Below are 18,398 nucleotides of genomic sequence, written 5' to 3' on the forward strand. Positions count from 1 at the left end.
GGTAGCAGATGCACTTAGTCGACGAACATCTTTATTGACACAGATGCATAATCAAGTTCTCGGATTTGACACATTTCGAGAGTTATATGCTTCTGATCCTTACTTTGCTCCTATATTAGAAGACGTTGTTGCAGGGTTTCGCTCAGATTATCATTTACATGATGAATTCCTTTTCAAGAGTAATTAGTTGTGTGTTCCTGACTCCAGTTTGAGATTGAAAATCATTTCAGAGTTACATAACGAAGGGCGCATGGGTCGTGACAAAACTCTGGCTCTAATCGCCAACACTTATTTTTGGCCTACTATGAGGCGTGAAGTCTATCACTATGTCGAGACTCTTCGCATTTGTCAAGTTTCCAAGGGCGCAGCAACTAATGCTGGGTTATATATGCCGCTGCCGATTCCAACACAACCTTGGGCTAACATTAGCATGGATTTTGTTTTGGGATTACCCCGCACTCAGAGGGGTATGGGTTCAATATTTGTTGTTGTTGATCGATTCTCAAAAATGGCTCACTTCATTGCTTGCAAGAAGACTACAGACGTTTTGACTGTTGCTCGCCTATTCTTCAAAGAAGTCTATCGATTGCACGGTTTACCAAGTTCTATAGTATCTGACCGGGATACACGATTTCTTAGCCATTTTTGGAAGACATTATGGAAGTTGACTAATACTCGCCTGAATTTTAGTAGTGCTTACCACCCACAAACAGATGGTCAAACTGAAGTTGTCAACCGCTCTTTAGGAAACCATCTACGTAGTCTAGTTGGCGATAACTTGAAGATGTGGGATCAGAAGTTATATCAAGTCGAGTTTACTTATAACCGTGCAGTTAAGTGTAGTACTGGTTTAAGCCCTTTTCAGGTGAATTACGGATATAATCCACGAGCTCCTATCGACTTGGCTCCAGTTCCAGATTTAGTTCGCAAAAGCGGTAAAGCAGAAGACTTTATTGAGCATCTTCAGAAGATTCATGAAACTACGCAAGAGTCTTTGAAGCAGACGACCGAAGGTTATAAAATTATGGCGGACAAAAAGCGTCGACCTTTAGAATTGCAAGTAGGAGATCTTGTTTGGGCTATCCTAACTAAAGATAGATTCTCAGTTGGTGAGTACAACAAGCTTTCTGCCAGGAAAATTGGCCCTTTGGAGATTATCGAGAAGATAAATCCTAATGCATACAGATTAAAGCTTCCTAGTCATATCTGCACCGCAGATGTCTTTAATGTCAAGCATCTTATTCCTTACAGAGGTGATCATGATGAAGATGTTATTGCTGACAATCCGAATTCGAGGGCCAATTCTCTTCACCCTGGGGGGAATGATGAAGAGTAGGAATTCATATTATACTAGGATTAGTTTCCTTATTAACTAAAGTTTAAGACTTTTAAATTCCTTTCTAATTTAGAATTTTGTTTCCCTTTCAATTTAGGATTTTATTTTACTTCATGAATTAGGATAATTACTACTACTATAAATAGCTCCCTCTTGTATCCTTTGAGGGCAGAGAATTTTGAGTTCAATAATATTTCAATTTTTAAATTTTTTTGTGAGTATTTGAACAGTTAATTCTCGGTATTCTGTGGGATCAACGAGTCTTAACCCCTAAGTTCGCGGTATTCTTTTGAATCAACGTGAATTTAGTTGTTCTTCTATTCCGGTATTCTCTAGAATCAACGGAATATTTTGAATATTAAACTTCCACTGCATCAGTCTATCACAAGGATGGCATTATAATGTATTTCCTTGTATTTGTTGATGATTTAATTATTATTGGAGTTTCTCTACTTTAGTTGCACATTTCATTTAGATTCTCTCCTCCCGATTTTCGGTCAAAGATATGGGCTCTTCATTATTTTTTGGGTGTGGAAGTTCTCTCAACCAAGAATGATCTTTTCCTAGCTAACAAAAATATATTCGAGATATCATTGAGCGTACAAAAATGGATGGGGCTAAAATCAATATTACAGATGCTATTGAATATCGCTGTGTGATTGGATCACTTCAATATTTATCTTTGACTCGACCAGATATCTCTTATGCTGTGAACAAACTTTCACAGTTCATGCACTCTCCCTCACAGACTCACTGGGCTGCCATAAAAATTTTATTGCGGTATCTCAAACATACACTCCATCATGGTCTCTTTTTGCATCGACAATCTCCATTAATTCTTCTTGGTTTTTTCTGATTTTGATTGGGCTATAAATCGTGATGATCACACCTCTACCACAGCCTTTGTTTTATATCTTGGTAAAAATCCAATCTCTTGGTGCTCGAAGAAGCAACGTACTGTACCTCACTCCTTCACTGAAGCCGAATATTGGGTTGTAGCTTCTACTACTGTTGAAGTTAATTGGGTTCAATCTCTTTTAAAAGAATTGCACGTCACACTACCCTCCCCTCCAGCCAGATATTGTGATAATGTTGGTGCCACTTATGTTTGTGCAAATCGAGTATTTTATTCTCGAATGAAACACATTGCTATTGATTATCACTTTGTTCGTGATCAAATGTCTAAAGGCCTTCTATGTGTGTTTAATATTTCCACAAAAGATCAACTAGCTGATGCTCTCACTAAACCACTTTCTTCCCAATGCTTTGATTTTTTGCGGTCTAAGATTGGCGTTCTTGATGGAAGCTCAATCTTGCAGGGGCGTATTAAGGATGAATTCTTACCCAACATATCTCAATAATTAAGGTCAAACATATGGTCCCCGTGATGGAATCAAATCTTTATAGTCTCCATGATTATCACCAACATATCCCAATGATTATGGTCTCCATAATTATTGGCTTTGACTTATTAATTTTCAGCTTGTATATTGATCATTATTACGTAAATAGCTCCTGGAATATAGCTTGTCTATAGTCAAACTTTTCTTTTTTAATTTACTTCACTCGTGTATATATAATGATGAAAAACCATTGAATAAAATTGAATGCTTTTCATTATTCCTTTATCTTTGTCAACATATCCCAATGATTATGGTCTCTATAGTTATTGTCTTTGACTTATTAATTTTCAGCTTTTATATTGATCATTATTACGTAAATAGCTCCTGGAATATAACTTGTCTATAGTCAAACTTTCTTTTTTTATTTACTTCACAAGTGTATATATAATGAGGGAAACCTGTGGTGCAATTGTGGTATCGTGCCACAGTTACATCCAGCTGTTGGATGTCAGTGGATTCCACCAATCCAAGTGCATCTAACAGCTGGATGCAACTGTGGCACGGTACCATAGTTACACCGTAGCTTGATCCTATATAATGATGAAAAACTATTGAATAAAATTGAAACTTTTCATTATTCTTTTATTTTTTACAATGGTGGAGTCAGATTGTCAAGATAGGGTCAAGTTGGTAAACAACAAAAACGGTAGTAGAGTAGAGATCATGTGGGTGATTTCAAAAATCCAAAATTAAAGTAAGGACTTCCAGAATATTAGTTTCCATTACACCCCCAGATTATGTAATGATTATGCCATGCCCATTCCTTAGCTACGTTAGTCTTTACGGAGTAATGAAACTGTTGTACGGCTAGAACCTCCGCCAGCTGAAGTCGAATCTGTATTCTCAACTTTGATTAATGAAATCGTCACTTTCCTTCAAAACAAAAAAAAAAGAAGAAGAAAGAAGAATAGGTTTCCGAAGAATGTAACAATATTATACTAAAACTCAATCTTTATTCCTTTATTATTACTATGACCAAAGTTTTTTCTTTTCTAAAAATAAATTTAAAAAAAGAAAAGCGAAAGATACGAACCATTATCCATGGAATTTGTCCAGTTCTGGTGGTAAAATTAGGCCAAGCACTTAAAAGTGTTTGGGTTTTCCGGGTACCTCTCTAGATAATCTTGACTGATAAGACCTTCGATCCGCTTCTTGAATGCTTTAACGGCAGGCTTGAACATGCGACCCAACAGTTCAACACACTCTGACACCAACTGCTGATGACCCAAAACTTTCCGACTCTTCATTACACGCACGGATGCGGCATCAATAGCATATCATCTGTCTTTGTCTACATCTTCAACAAATTTCTTCCTTTTATCAACTGGTGGGAGAGGGATCTTGATCCCCTCATTCTGTCTGTGAACTTAGAGTTCAACTCAAAGTAGTCAGACCGCGAGATGCTCTTCGTATCTGGCTCCTTGATAAGAATCTTATAGTATAAGATTGATAGTGAATGGAGCAATCTAACCAAGTCATCATGAGTCAAGTTCAACTGAGTAATGACCTGTGAATAGCTCAATCTATTAGAAGCATTAAAAAGATCCAGAATTGCAGCGTGATAGGTTGATATAATCAGTTCAATGTTTTTTAGCTCAAACTTGGCATTGATGTGGCATTGACCCAGCGAGTAAATCCATGAAAGCTTCCTGTGCTTTGTTTTTGTTTCGTAAAATCGCTTGAAAACTTCTACACACTTGATCATCTGTGAAGGAAGGTTGAAAATCGCTTGCAAACTTCTATATACTTGATCATCTGTGAAGGACGGTTGAGATCAGAGGATTTGTAACTTGGCCAGAATCCTGTGGCGAGAACAGTAACAGATAGATCAATCCCAGCGTGTGCATTCTTGTTATATCTGAGATATTTTTCAAAGCCGGTTTGATTTTTTCTTGCCAAAGTTCCTCCATCTTCGATGTATTCAGTTTTGTGAGAATACTCCTTTCATGTCATCATTACGACTCCTATCAAAAAGTAGCCGCCGGGCAAGCTTTTTCCTGTAGAATTCGGCAAAAAGATCTTTATCACTGATGTACACAAGCACCTTAACAACCTTCTCCAATGTTTCTTCAAGATGTTTTATTGCAAAATATCTTGAAAGCTTCTTTGAGTGCCTTGTGGAACAAGCTATGGTCCATGAAACAATTAGTCACATATTCCATATAATTGTCGTGGGGACCTGCTCCTGCTTGTTCTTTGCAGCATCTTCAGCCTGTTGTACCAATACGGTACCTGCAGCAGTAACATGCTGTCTGAATGCATCAGCCACTGTTCCAAGCCTTTACGTATTGTACGGTAAAACCTGTACATCCTAGAAAGATCATCCACCTTATTGCTCTTTTTCAAGTAGCGGAGTTGCATAAACAACCAACAACTCATGCTGCAGATTGCTCTTTTTCAACAACGCTCCGCATCCAGATTGCTTTTTTTCAAGTAGCTGAGTTGCATAAACAACCAACAACTCATGCTGCACTTTCTCCACCAATTTCTCCTCGCCATTTGATTGCAGGTAACGAGACACTCTGTCTCGTTCTTTCTTCAAGCATTCCTCAGCCTTTCGCATGTAATCCGGACACGGATCTTTAAGAATCCAGTTCGTTGATATACGAGAATAGTAAGAACTGGTATCCTGAAGCATGCGTTCCACAAAATCTATAACTATCCATCGACCTCTCCCCCTTTCCCATCACAACAAAGATATCCAATACATTCGCCAACAATGCTCTGTCAACCTGTTCCCTCTCGCGTTCATCAATTACTGCATCTTTGGCTTTATGCTTTAAAGCATCATAAACCAGATCCCGAAAGCAAGCAAGTCCAAATTCATCAAAGCCTGGAATGTTTCTTCGTTTCTTCGAGCAATGTGGTAGCGTTAATGGAAGAGCAATATTTCTTCGGATCTTTTCACAAGATCCCTCAGCATATACTCATCATGCTTCACCCTCAGAGATGGCAATGCCTTGGAAGATACTTATTCTTCAAGTACTTGCTTGTAATTATCATGCAGCTACCCAGAATTGTTATTAGGAATGTTCTGGGAGCACATATTGTAGATTGTAATGTGAAGAGCCATGTATTCCTCAGAACTAAAGGGTGGCTCCCTTAATCCTTCCAAAATTCTCTTTAATTTTCTGATCCCCTTGTGGATATACTCCCATCCTTCATTAAATTCGATTATCCGGCGCTGCACCATGTGGATGAATGAGGGAGAGCGCTAATTCTAAACCTTAAAGAGAAAGCCTTAACTTACGACTTTCGTCTAACTTAATTCAAACTCTCTTGTCACCTTGAGAGCTCACTTAGTGAAACTTATGAGAAGATAAATTGATCAATCATCGACGTTAACGTTAGTGTCTCTCTATAGGATTCCTACCTTGCGGAGAAAAGAAAACGAGTTGAATAAGTAATTCTAAATAAACTAAAACACGAATTTATTATCCTAATTAAGGAAAAAGAAAGGAGACTAACAAGCAACATAAATATAAGTTAACAACTAATCAATTCTTATGTAGATTCTTTGATAACTTTGCAAAAAATTTAGTTAGGTACTTAGAAAATCAAGTAACATATGAGATTCATTTTTTAAATACAATAATGATGATTTATATATGTTCGTAAATAGGTACTATTGATGGACAATCTTGTGATCTACTCAATGGTGGAATCTTTGTGGGCATAGGAAGCTTGGTGGGGGAGCACGCGCCAACCAATTGTGCTGTGGAAACGGCTGCCTCACGGTGCAAGACCACCTATACGCATCCTGTTCCGTTCAAGGGCTACTTTTGTCTATAGTTTTTGAGTATATAAGAGTTAGTATATAATAAACTTTGTCTATGGTTATTAGTATATAAGAGTTAGGTTTTACCGCTATAAGTAAAAAATTACCTAATTCTTTTTAATACTGTCTTGTCACATGCGGACAGCGTATGCTCACTAGTGCTTGAGGTAGTATGTTGATATGTTGAGGTAGTATGTTAATATATTCATTATTAATTAATATATTACAACACTTATTATAAAGTGACACGCATCAATTGGAATACAAATGATATATCTCAGGCTCTCAGCTATATAAGCATAGTACTCCCCATGAATAAAAAAATATTTCTCACTAAAGATTTTGTAAACACACCCATATAAATAGTATGTCATAGTAAACAATCAAGCTTGCTTATAAAAGCATAACAACAAAAATCTGCCTGTGTAACCATGAAAATAAATTCTAAGGCATTTCATGTCGTTATTTTCAAACTAATTACAAAAAATTACAATAATAAAAAATTGGATAGCCTGTTTAACATAAATACAAAACGGTAAACTTTCATGTCATTACAGACTACAGAGATACAAAGCATACTAACAGGAGTGAGAGACAATACCAACAAATCTTCAAACAATAACCCGACAAACAGAACATGAAAAACCATGAGATAAAGAGGGCAATTCTGTGGTGCCTACAGAGTATGAAGAATAAAAAGGAAGCTCAGTTTCCAATTTGTACTGCTTCTGGTCATTCTTTGGAAATTATCCTTGAATAGATAGACAATGGTTTGCAATGAGAAAAATTACCTCTGAATATTGTATATCTTAAATATCTCACAATCAGATTTATAATTTATTAATGTCCATCTACTTACTGTGCATCTGGTAGCCTATAGTAATTTACCAATGATTTTCCATCTAATTCTTTTGTGAAAACCCTTCTCAAATAGTCAGTAAGTGTGAACTGCTTAAAACGAGTTGGCTTCTCTGGTGATATTAGCTCTGGAAATGGTCCATACAACCTATCCCTGTTGGTTGGGTTGAAGAAAACAGCAGCTGAGATTCGTGGTTCCTGGAATGAATTAGCCAACACTCGATGCTCCACGCTTATATATTCATCGTTAGACATAATCTGAAAAACAATGATAAAGTAAAATTTCTGGTATAAAAATTGCACAAGCAGTTGTTTAAATGATCTCCATTGTCACGAATCCATTAAAGTTGATTACAAGAATCCAGTAGCCTCATTAGCCATTCAGTATCAGCAGATAAAACCAGGATAAAGCAGAGCTTATGCAGTTAGCAAATAGTTCATCTCTTTGGGGGGGAATTTAAAGTATCAAAAAGTTAGAAGTTCATAAAAGACAGAATAGTCGCCCATGCCAAGGCTTCGGTTCAGATATGTGGAATTCGAGTTGAAACTGCAGACCAATAACTCTATATAATCCTAGAAGACCAATAAGAAAGGTTCTCTGCTAAAGATAAGTTCTTGTTTCATTCACAGATATTTCAAAATTTTGAACCTAACCAAACAACAAAACAGATACAAACACTACTAATAGCCCTCATGATTTCACCCCCTTTACTTCACCCATTTGGTGGTGACAAGCCACTATTCCATCCTTTCTAGGTCTATCTCAAAGAAAATCATCAAACAGGTCAGAGGAATCCATCATATAGAACTGAAAAAGGAAAAAAAAACTAATAATTTACCTGAAGTATAGCCCCAATATTAATAACAAGTGCTCCAGGGACAGGTTTAATGTCCACCCATTCGGCACCGCACTTAACCTGCAGCCCACCGCGATGATCCTGCAGCAAGATTGTCAACGCTCCGGGGTCTGTATGAGACGTGATTCCACCGTCAGATCAGACTGTGGACAATACGGGTAGTAATGAGCCACCATCACCTTGGAATCCAAAAACGTCAACTCTTTCAACCTCTCTTTCTCTACTCCCAAACCTTCACACAACAGCCCCATCAACAGCTCACCCAGTTTTGTCACATGTTGGTTCCACTCCACCACCTCATGTCTACAGATTTCAGGAATTTCATCGAGCTCTGGTAAGGTTGGACCGAGCCTTACCTGCAGAGTGTCCCTGTTAAAATAACCAGTTAACAAATGCATTGCTTTAATCTTCATAATAAAATAGTGAATTTCAACAAATGGAAGGAATAGTTGGTTGTTTAAGGATTTTATTGCCCTATGGGTACCTCCAGCTAGCAGCTTTAGACTGAAACAAATCAACGTTAGAGAAGAAGGATACTCCGGTCTTCATATCTCTCCGATAAAACCTCGCCTTGACCTCCGTGGGCTGTTCATGAAACCCTTTGATCGCCCCAATCACACGCTCCAAAACCTCAACTCCAATCCCATGATTAACAATCTGAAAAAACCCCAATTCCCGCGAAGTACGTGCAATCTTTTCCACAATCGTCGGTCGCAGCAGGTCAGAGTCAACGCCCGACAAATCGACAATGGGAACGACATCTGGGTCGGGTTGGGTGGTGGAATTGGGGCGTCTAATGTCTGATAGTGTGTCGGGTGAGTGGATGAAGAAGCGGGGGATGGTGGTGACGCCGGAGTCGACTAGACCTTTGACTCCGATTTTGGAGTCGTCGAATTGTTTGACTTCTGTGGCTCTGTCGCATGATTCTGTTTTCGCGGCCATTGCTTCTACCCGCGGCCGTTAAGTTGTCGTTTGTTGCCGTTAGTGACTTTTCTGACACTTTGGACACAATTGATCGTTTTAGTTTTCTAACTCTCAATTTTTTTTTTTTAAAAAGCGATTATTTACATTAAAGTCCTCGTTTGTTTAGTAAAAGACTCAAATTAAATGAAATTATGGATGTACAAGGCTATACGTGAGCAAACATTGTGTTTCATTCTTTTTTCTTTTTTTCAAATAAACTAACATTTCATTCACCATAATTGAAATTCTGCACATCATCACATCTAGTATAGACATAAAATTATACAAACAATATCAATAGATATCTATAACAAGTACACAATTGGTTAAATTAATATATTTCTATACTGAAGAACAAGAGGAAAAAAATGGTGTACTAAAGATACTTGAATGACGTTTCTCTTCCAACGAAAAAGAAACACCCAATAGTGCACCATTCACCAGATAAAGCTCTTTCATAATTCCCTTCATCTTTAGATTTGATTCTCTAATTTGTACGGGAACAAATTTGCTACCTTCACCCATTTGTTATAGCATGAAATCCTCTAACTCTGAAGATATGAATATACAAAACTAGAAAATAAACATACCGTAATCTACAAGAACATTAGAGATCAAAATTTGAGTGTGAAGTATATACACACACCAGATCAAATTTTGGGTGTGAAAGATAAACACACACCAAATCAAGATCTGAGTGTGCAAAAAGAAGGCTGGAGAAGAGGAGAGACATAGGGATGGGTTCAAAGGAGTTCTTAAACATAGTGTTTGGATGGTTAAAACATTACCGGCCATATACACCTGAACAGGATTATGGCCTCCTTATTACCAAAGCAATTCTCGAAGGGAGTTGCAATCATCACAACCTACTCGAATACACGAGAACTGCTAAGGGGCTCGCGAGGAGAAGCCAAGATCAGGTCTTTACAAAGACTTGGTCAAAGGTCAACCAGAGGGTAACCCTAAAAATATTGGGCATGATGCCCACACCTAGACAGTTACAACATCGACCCCCAACCGTCTTGTAATTGACGCATTTTCCCACGGTCCACTCTACATGTTCAGTCTACCCATGAACATCCATGAATGAAGAAGGACACGGTACATTCGGCTGTTTATAAAAGCCGGCAAATTCAAATCGAGGGAGGACACTCTTTAGAAACTAAGGGGAAACTCTATCTCTTTGATTCCGGAGCTTTTGATCTTAAATTATTTCTTTCTTGTGGGCATAATCATTTCTCTTAAACTATAATCTTTACTTAAAATAGCTATTCTTAAGCCATAGTGTTGAGATGATTAATCAACAGCAGCAGAGCAATGGTTGAGATTCACTTGACTAGGATTGATGAGCTGGACAGTTGAGCTGGACAAATCAGTTAGTTCGTTATTGTTGTTTTAGCTTAACCAATGTTTAATTGACAGCTGCTAAGAAGTTGTTATTTGCTGTTAATGAATAATATAAGTTGATGAATGTGTGTGTGTAATAAAATAATTCGAGATCAATAAAGCTCTCTTATTCAGTTTATTTTCTTTCTCCTTTTCTGTCACTTTCCTGCTAGCCAAACACATTGTATGCTTAAGATCAGTAAATTCTAAGTCATAGAGATTTGTGGCACAAGTTTTTTCAGAAGCCCGAAAACTGACTTAAGCGTCGAAGGGTTTTCGCTGGAAAAACATCCGGCACCTGCTGATTGTTTGTTATGATTGTCGGCGTAAGCTGTGTGGGGAGTACATGGTTGTCAAAATTTGCTCCACTGAAACAACAGCAAGCAATTCTGCGCCCCATCAAAACAAATTCAAGTGTTGATACGACAACTTGATCGCCACAACGAACTCGACCGAATTTGTGCATCAACACATAGTGTTATTTTGTAAGAGATTTATGGCAAATAGGTCCTCTAAAATTGGTGGGATAACACCACCACTAGTACATCGAATTTTATCAGAACTCTTGTAAGATCAGTACTAAAATAAGTGATTTCTTAAAAAATCTTCATGTGCACTTGTCTTTTAAAAAAAGAACATTTAAAATTGATTTTCTTTTAATTGGCAGGTTTAGTAGCCCAATAGGAGTATATGCATCCTGAAAGCTAAGTAGATTGGAGAATTAAACAAAAAAAAAAAGGTGAGTTTTATTTTTTTTTAAATTAAAGAATAAACCATGGTTACCAGAAAAAGGAAAATTTACAATAAAAAACCTACAATATCATCCTTTTCATGAAACAAGTACTCTAAACAAATGTTGAAGAAATCTACCTTTAATTAGAGGGAAATACTTTGTGTCTTTTACTCAAAGTTGAGAAATTAAGGTGAGAAGCACCTAATTCAAAAAAGCATCACTTAAATCTTGTTTGTGATATAAAAGATAACAAATTTCAATTAATCATTTCAACAAGCACGGGAGAGATGGTTCAATTTTCCCCGTTAGCGTGGGCAAAAATTTCTTGAATTCGAGTGTAGATACAACTAATTAAAAGTCTAGGTCGTGAATTAGGCTTTTTACTACACACACACACTTTTAGGCAAATACTAAGTTACATTTAGCTGTAACTTATACCACTCACACTTTTTTTTGTTACAAAAGGGCTCTCAACAGAGAGCTAAGAAGAAACTAAACGGGGATAAGCTACCCCTTACAGGGGCTTAACACCTTCGAGAGGAATCATAAACATGTGGAGACCCAACAAAAAAGAGGTAGCAAGATTAGCCATGCGATCTGCAGCATAGTTGGCCTCATGGTAAATATGGTTAATGCGAACATGCCAATACGCTTCAAAAGCTCCTTTTTGGACCAAATAAACGAAGAAATTCATTTTTCAAATGATAAGAGGTAGCTACCATCTGATATACACAAACAATATCCACCTCCACTTGAAGCCAGCGTATGCTAGACTGCCAAGCCATGTTCAACCCCTGATATAGTCCTCATAGCTCAGCCATTGTAGCAGAACAGGAACCAATATTCATACAAAACCCCTTGACCAACCTTTCATTGTAATCCCTAATTAAACCACCAACTGAGGACACCCCTAATTGTTTGCAAGCCTCATCAGTGTTTAGCTTACACCAAGGCCACACCGGTGCAGACCACCCAAACCATTTTTCAATCTTTTGGCGACCAGGCATTAAGGATGAATTAAACAAGTGTTGAATCTCTTCAGCTCTGCCCATGACATCATTGAACAAATCAGTTCTACCCAATGTAAAGTGCTTGATAATAAATTGATTCCTCCAAAACCAAAGTCCCCAAATTGCTACCCCGAAAAAACAACTCCATTTCAAACCATTCTGCAAGGCCCATTGACTTTCAAGATTCCTACAGATCCAAAGAACAAGGTTCCAGAAGCCTTTAGTAGCCATGCAATCTCTAAGAACATGTAGTATGTCTTCCATAGGAGCACCACATCGATCACACACACAACTACTAGACAAATGCCTCCTCGATAATTCTTTTTTTTTTTTAGCCAACCATGTAACACCAGCCAAATAAAGATCCTTACGCTATGGGGACCCTGCCAACGCCACGCTAGGTCCTAGATTCAGTCTGCGACTAGGTATCGGTGAGAGCTAATGGCATGTTATGCAGATTTCACCGAAAAATCACCATTCTTTGAACTAGCCCAATAAACACAATCATGTCCACGCTGAGCTAAAGGGGGAACACTGGATGCAATACGGAGAATGATGTTACGAGGAAGATAGTGTTAAAAAAGATCCCACCGCCAGCTACCATTATTGTCAATGAAATCAGCCACCACACCTGAAATAATGTTGTCGAGAATCGGAAGTATCGCCTCAGAGATTATCGGTTTTTCCTTTAACATCCAAAGATCCAACCAAAACCGGACTTTAGTACCATCCCCTATATTCCAAGTCACCGTGAGAGAATGTCTGTCCATACCTTTTTAAGTAATGGCCACAAGTGGGAGCCATGTCTACCCGGTAATTCAGTAGGTAGGGTTGACAAATTTACCCCATATTTAGTCGTCAGCACCTGAGCCCAAAGACTAGACGGAGAGGAAATACTGCCCCACCCCACCTTTATAAGCAGAGACTTGTTCATCCTGTCCAAATTTTTAAAACCTAAACTACCATTAATTTTAGGCTGGCAAATAGTATTCCAACTGATCATGCTTAACTTTTGGGAACTTACAGCACCACTCCATATGAATCTCTTACATGCTCGATCAATCTTAGACTTCACCCCATTAGGAAGGTTGGTTGTTTGCATGGCATAAATAGGCAGCTTGCAGGACTGATTGAGCTAGAGTAATTCGGCCAGCAAGAGAAAGATGGGAAGTATTCCAACCAGAAAGCCTTCTATCCACTTTATCAATGATTTCTTGGTAGGTATGCTTTTGTTACTCGATAGTGGAGTAATGGCATACCGAGATATTTTCCAAGATCCTGGGTAATTATAAAGCCAATCATACTCCCAATACGGATCCTCTCCCTTTCCATAATGGTCTTGGAAAAAAATACTTTGGTTTTGGTCCTATTAACCATCGCCTCGGAGCTATTATAAAAACTTTCTAGGACTTCATTAATCACCCTAGCTTGATTAGGATCCACTTCTGCAAGTAACAAAAGATCATTAGCAAAAAATAAGTGAATATACCACTCACACTTTTAACCAAATGCTAAGTTACATTTAACTGTAACTTACACCACTTACATAAATTACGCAAGCCCCACTATTGTGTTACTGTTCTTATGTTATGAGTAAGTTACAGCGAATATAACTTAACGGGCTCCATACTTTTATAGGTTTCAAAAGGCCATGGCCAATTGGCCATTCCTGGAATAGTCTCTACTTCGAGAGTCCATCATCCGGTCCATTGACACACACACCCCTTTACCCATCGCGAGTAAGAAAAAATATTGAATAACTTATTATTATTATTGTTTTTTGGGAGAACAGTTGGATAACTATTCAAAAATGTTGTTTCGAATTATCATAGTATTTCCTAACAAACTAAGATGTACTTTCCAAGGTTTTATACTGTATATATACTTGGTCAGAAATAATAACTGATGAATATTTTTTCACTAGAATTGAAACCGATTACACGTACATTCCTCGCAAGATTAAAACAATTGAATTAAATGCATCTTTGCAGGCTTCTTCTACTCGTCGGTGACCGTCATCATCACCGACAGATGAAGTCGCCAGTTCTTCAAAAATTAAATGGCAAATATGGACAGGATCACCTTAATTCTGCTAGCAAATAGTAAAATATTAACTTCAGATATCCAGCCTACTGATTACTAAATGCCATCTCATCATGTAAGTTGGTACGTGCTTTAATGAAGAAGAAGAAGAAGAAGATATTGAAATATTTAATACCATTTGCTGATGCATGTATACGTTAATTAACCAACTACTACCTTATATGGTGTTGTCATAAATTGCTTTAATTACCTCGCGGGGTAAGATTACCTTCCATCAAAATTTTTCTTCTTCATTCATTGTGCTGGAAACCCACATATTTCTTCAATGAATTATGGAGTTTACATCTGACTTGCAGTTTGAAATTAGTTTTAATTGAACAAATTAAAAACAAAGATTTTTCTTTCTTTCTTTCTTTCTTTCTTTTTCTTTCCCCCCTAAAATCGTGCAGTGCCTAATTAGAGTTAGCTAGATGGGCTGTAATTCATTAACTGCAAATTCGCATTAACATCCACACCTAAAACTTCTCATATAAACAGTTTCATTTTAAATTTAATATTTTGTACATAAGTACCCAAAAACCATCCCAGGTATGATTATAATTTTGTCAGTGTAATTACATCGTATCGAATATCTTGCCTTTCTAACTCATGCACATGCATTGTTCTAGATCACGCTCTATGTTTTTTTTTTCCCCTTTTTTTCCCCTCTTCTTCTTCATTTTTTCCACAAATCCTGGAGGAGGTTTTATAGGGTGGAGATTGCCAAATTGCCCTCTATTATAATCAATCTATATAATTTACCTTTTACTGTTTTTATAATAATCAATAACCCCCTGACAACATAAGTTTATAATATTACTCTTATTTTCAAATACCATTTTATTCATATTTATTATAAATTAAATAAATCACATGAATAAAATTAAAATAAAAAATTAAGTATTAAAAATAAGAAATATATGTTTTAATGTAAAAAAAATTAATAATAAAAATATTTTTCTTGTACTTTTTATTTTATAAACATTTTCTTATAATAAATGTATAAGAAAATTATTATAAAATGTTAAAAAAATTATTATAAGAAAACTTGAATGATAAATAAAAAATTATTATAAAATAACTAATAAAATATTTTTCTTGTACTTTTTACACTTAATTTTAAAATTTATAAAATATTTATTAAAAGAAAATATTTACAAAATAAAAAGTACATGAAAAAATTTATTATTAATTTTTTTGTTCACATCAAAACATATATTTCTTATTTTTAATACTTAAATTTTTTATTTAATTTCTATTCATATGATTTATTTAATTTATAATAAATATAAATAAAAGTGTATTTGAAAAGAAGAGTAATATTATAAATTTATGCTGTCAGGAAATTATTGGCTATTATAAAAATAGCAAAAGAATAAATGGTATATATTGATTAAAATAGGGGGAAATTGACAATCTCCCTTTTATAGAGAATTGAGAATTAATTAAAATTGAAGAGTAATAATTAAATTAACTCAAACATGTGATTAGGGATGGCAAAAATCCCCATGGGGACGGGTACCCTCGGGGATTTTCCCCATTCGGGGAGGTAATGTGGATAATTTCATACCCAATTTCTTATTCGGGGAAGGGACGAGGAAATTGTTTTACCCAATTTTTTATTCGGGGAGGGGACGGGGATGAGGTGGAATCCCCATCCCCTACCCATTTCCCCATTTTAATTTTTAATTTTATTTTAATTTTTTAAAATTACTAGTAAATAAATAATGAAATTTAAATTATAAAATTATAAATATTGGTAAAAATAAAAAATATCAAAATATTTATATTATTAAACTTTTAGGCCTAATTAACTAATTAAAGTTCTAAATTTTTATTTAGGACATTAAAAAGACCAAGTAGATTCTATTAGCCCAAAATTTTTTAATTTTAATATTCTTTAAATATTTTAAACTTAAATCTATTTTTTATTTATTTTTAGATGTTATAATTGCCCACAACGAATCACAATTTTAATATCTAATTTAATCTAATCTAATATTTGCTCTTGATTTGCTCCGATTTAACTATTGTGTTGCAAAGGGAATAGTCCACATTTATAAAGTGCCCACGCCACATTGCAAAAGTTAATTTTGAATTTAAATTCGATTTTATTTGTAACAATTTTGTATTAGACTATTAATTTGTTCATGATAGTTTCTAAAAGAAGTTTGTATCCCTTGCATGCTGCGCTACTTACTAATTTAATGTATGTGACTTTTGTAATAAATATTAATGTAAGATATATTTCGAACTTTACTTTTATTTGAATTTTTTATTTTAATATGATTAACTCAAAATCAAAAAAAAAATGTATTAGTTATTTGGGAATCGGGAATCCCCTGTTATTATTCGAGGGGATGAGTATTCTCTCGAGTAATTCTGACGGGGACGGGGACATACGCAAAATATCAATGATGGGTACGGGGAGATTGGTCCCCTCCCCTCCCTTCCCCATTGCCATCCCTACACGTGAATATAAGGCTTCAGAAGCCTACCTTTGTTGTGAATAATTAATTAGACCGTTAATTAATAATTTTAGAGAACATGTTCTGAAATCTGGAAACAACATTTTCCGACACATGCAGTGGGTGTTAATGCTTGTGTCTCAAGAGTTATCACAATAATTAAGCTTTCGTATTCAAAAACTATGCTTGAGTCTTAAACTGATCTTTAATAATTTTATCATTTAACGAAAGTGATTGACATTATCCTACACAAAATGTTTTATCTTTTTCAAATCTGTTAGTTTTAGATAATGTTGGTGGTCATAAATAGAGTTAAATTTTATCTATTACTAGTTTAACTTTGAACCTTAATTAAGGATCTTATCTTTTCTTTTCGGAAGGAAATATATAATTTTTTTAATGGATACATATCAGTTAGTTTATTTAGTAAAATCTCTTGTATTAAAATAAGAGATAAGTAAAAAGGGAATTAGGTTGTCCTTTTATATATTACTTTCATGTTGTGATGAAAGTAATTTTACACTCTTACTTTCCACTTCTCTTGTACATGAATAATACTGTGTTTATTAAGTTTGGATATTTAATTGAAATATTCATTGATGTGTCACTAATTATTTAATGTCAAGTATATATATTGTATTAATTAATTTTATTATTAATTATTAACTTATTATTTTTACAACACACACTGTAGATAACGTATAAGATACTACATCATTAAATATTTCGATTAGGTATCCAAAGTAGTGAATAAACATAACATTACTCGTTGCAATATCTAACAGAAGCTTACAAAGAGCTGCATGCATGTACTCTTATACTATTGTTTTTGGAAAGAAATATTGCATGTTGCCTTCGTATATTTATTTATTTCCCTTAAAAATGATTTTATAAGATCAAATATCACATATTTTACCATCATATTTCAATAGGACGACCTTGCGGATTTGGAGTGATATTAATTTGTGGAGTAGTTATAAGTGGTAGGTGAGGTAGGTGTAGAAATAACAAGAAGCAAATTATGCAACTCAACTGCAGCAGAAAAGGGAGATGAGGAAAATTTAGTGTAAAGACTAAAGAGTGCTGAAAAATACTCTCAGTACCTGATAGTGATGATATGTTATAATATCATTTTGGTGTAGGGAGTAAATGGCAGCAGATTTTTGTCATTAATGTCACGTATCAATAATATTATAATTAATGTAACCAAAACAATTATGTGAAATTAGTGTAGTGGATATTATTAATTGTTTCCTATATATTCTAGGCCCCGCCTACAAAATTATTCCTTCAAAAATCAATTTAGCTAACTAAGAAATTGCTTGTGTTGAGCATTTCAGGGAACAAACAAATTAACTTGAAATTGGGTATATAATTAGGTGAAGAGATTGGGAATACCAGGTGGAAGTAATCTTATGTTAATTGAATGAAATGAATGTTACCTTATGAATATTAAATACTCATACGCTTATAATATTGGATACAAAATTTTCATCAAATTGATGTGGCACTAATATAAATTCA

General features: G+C 35.4%; 2 pseudogenes; both read right to left on the bottom strand.

Annotated features, from left to right (window-relative positions):
* Nucleotides 1-3,661: 3,661 nt before the first annotated feature.
* On the bottom strand, nt 3,662-7,166 carry LOC102624942 (cullin-1-like; annotated as a pseudogene).
* Nucleotides 6,830-9,251, bottom strand: LOC102626360 (1-aminocyclopropane-1-carboxylate oxidase homolog 4-like; annotated as a pseudogene).
* Nucleotides 9,252-18,398: the final 9,147 nt, after the last annotated feature.

Source organism: Citrus sinensis, chromosome 2 (genome assembly GCF_022201045.2).
Source record: "Citrus sinensis cultivar Valencia sweet orange chromosome 2, DVS_A1.0, whole genome shotgun sequence".
Taxonomy (NCBI): domain Eukaryota; kingdom Viridiplantae; phylum Streptophyta; class Magnoliopsida; order Sapindales; family Rutaceae; genus Citrus; species Citrus sinensis.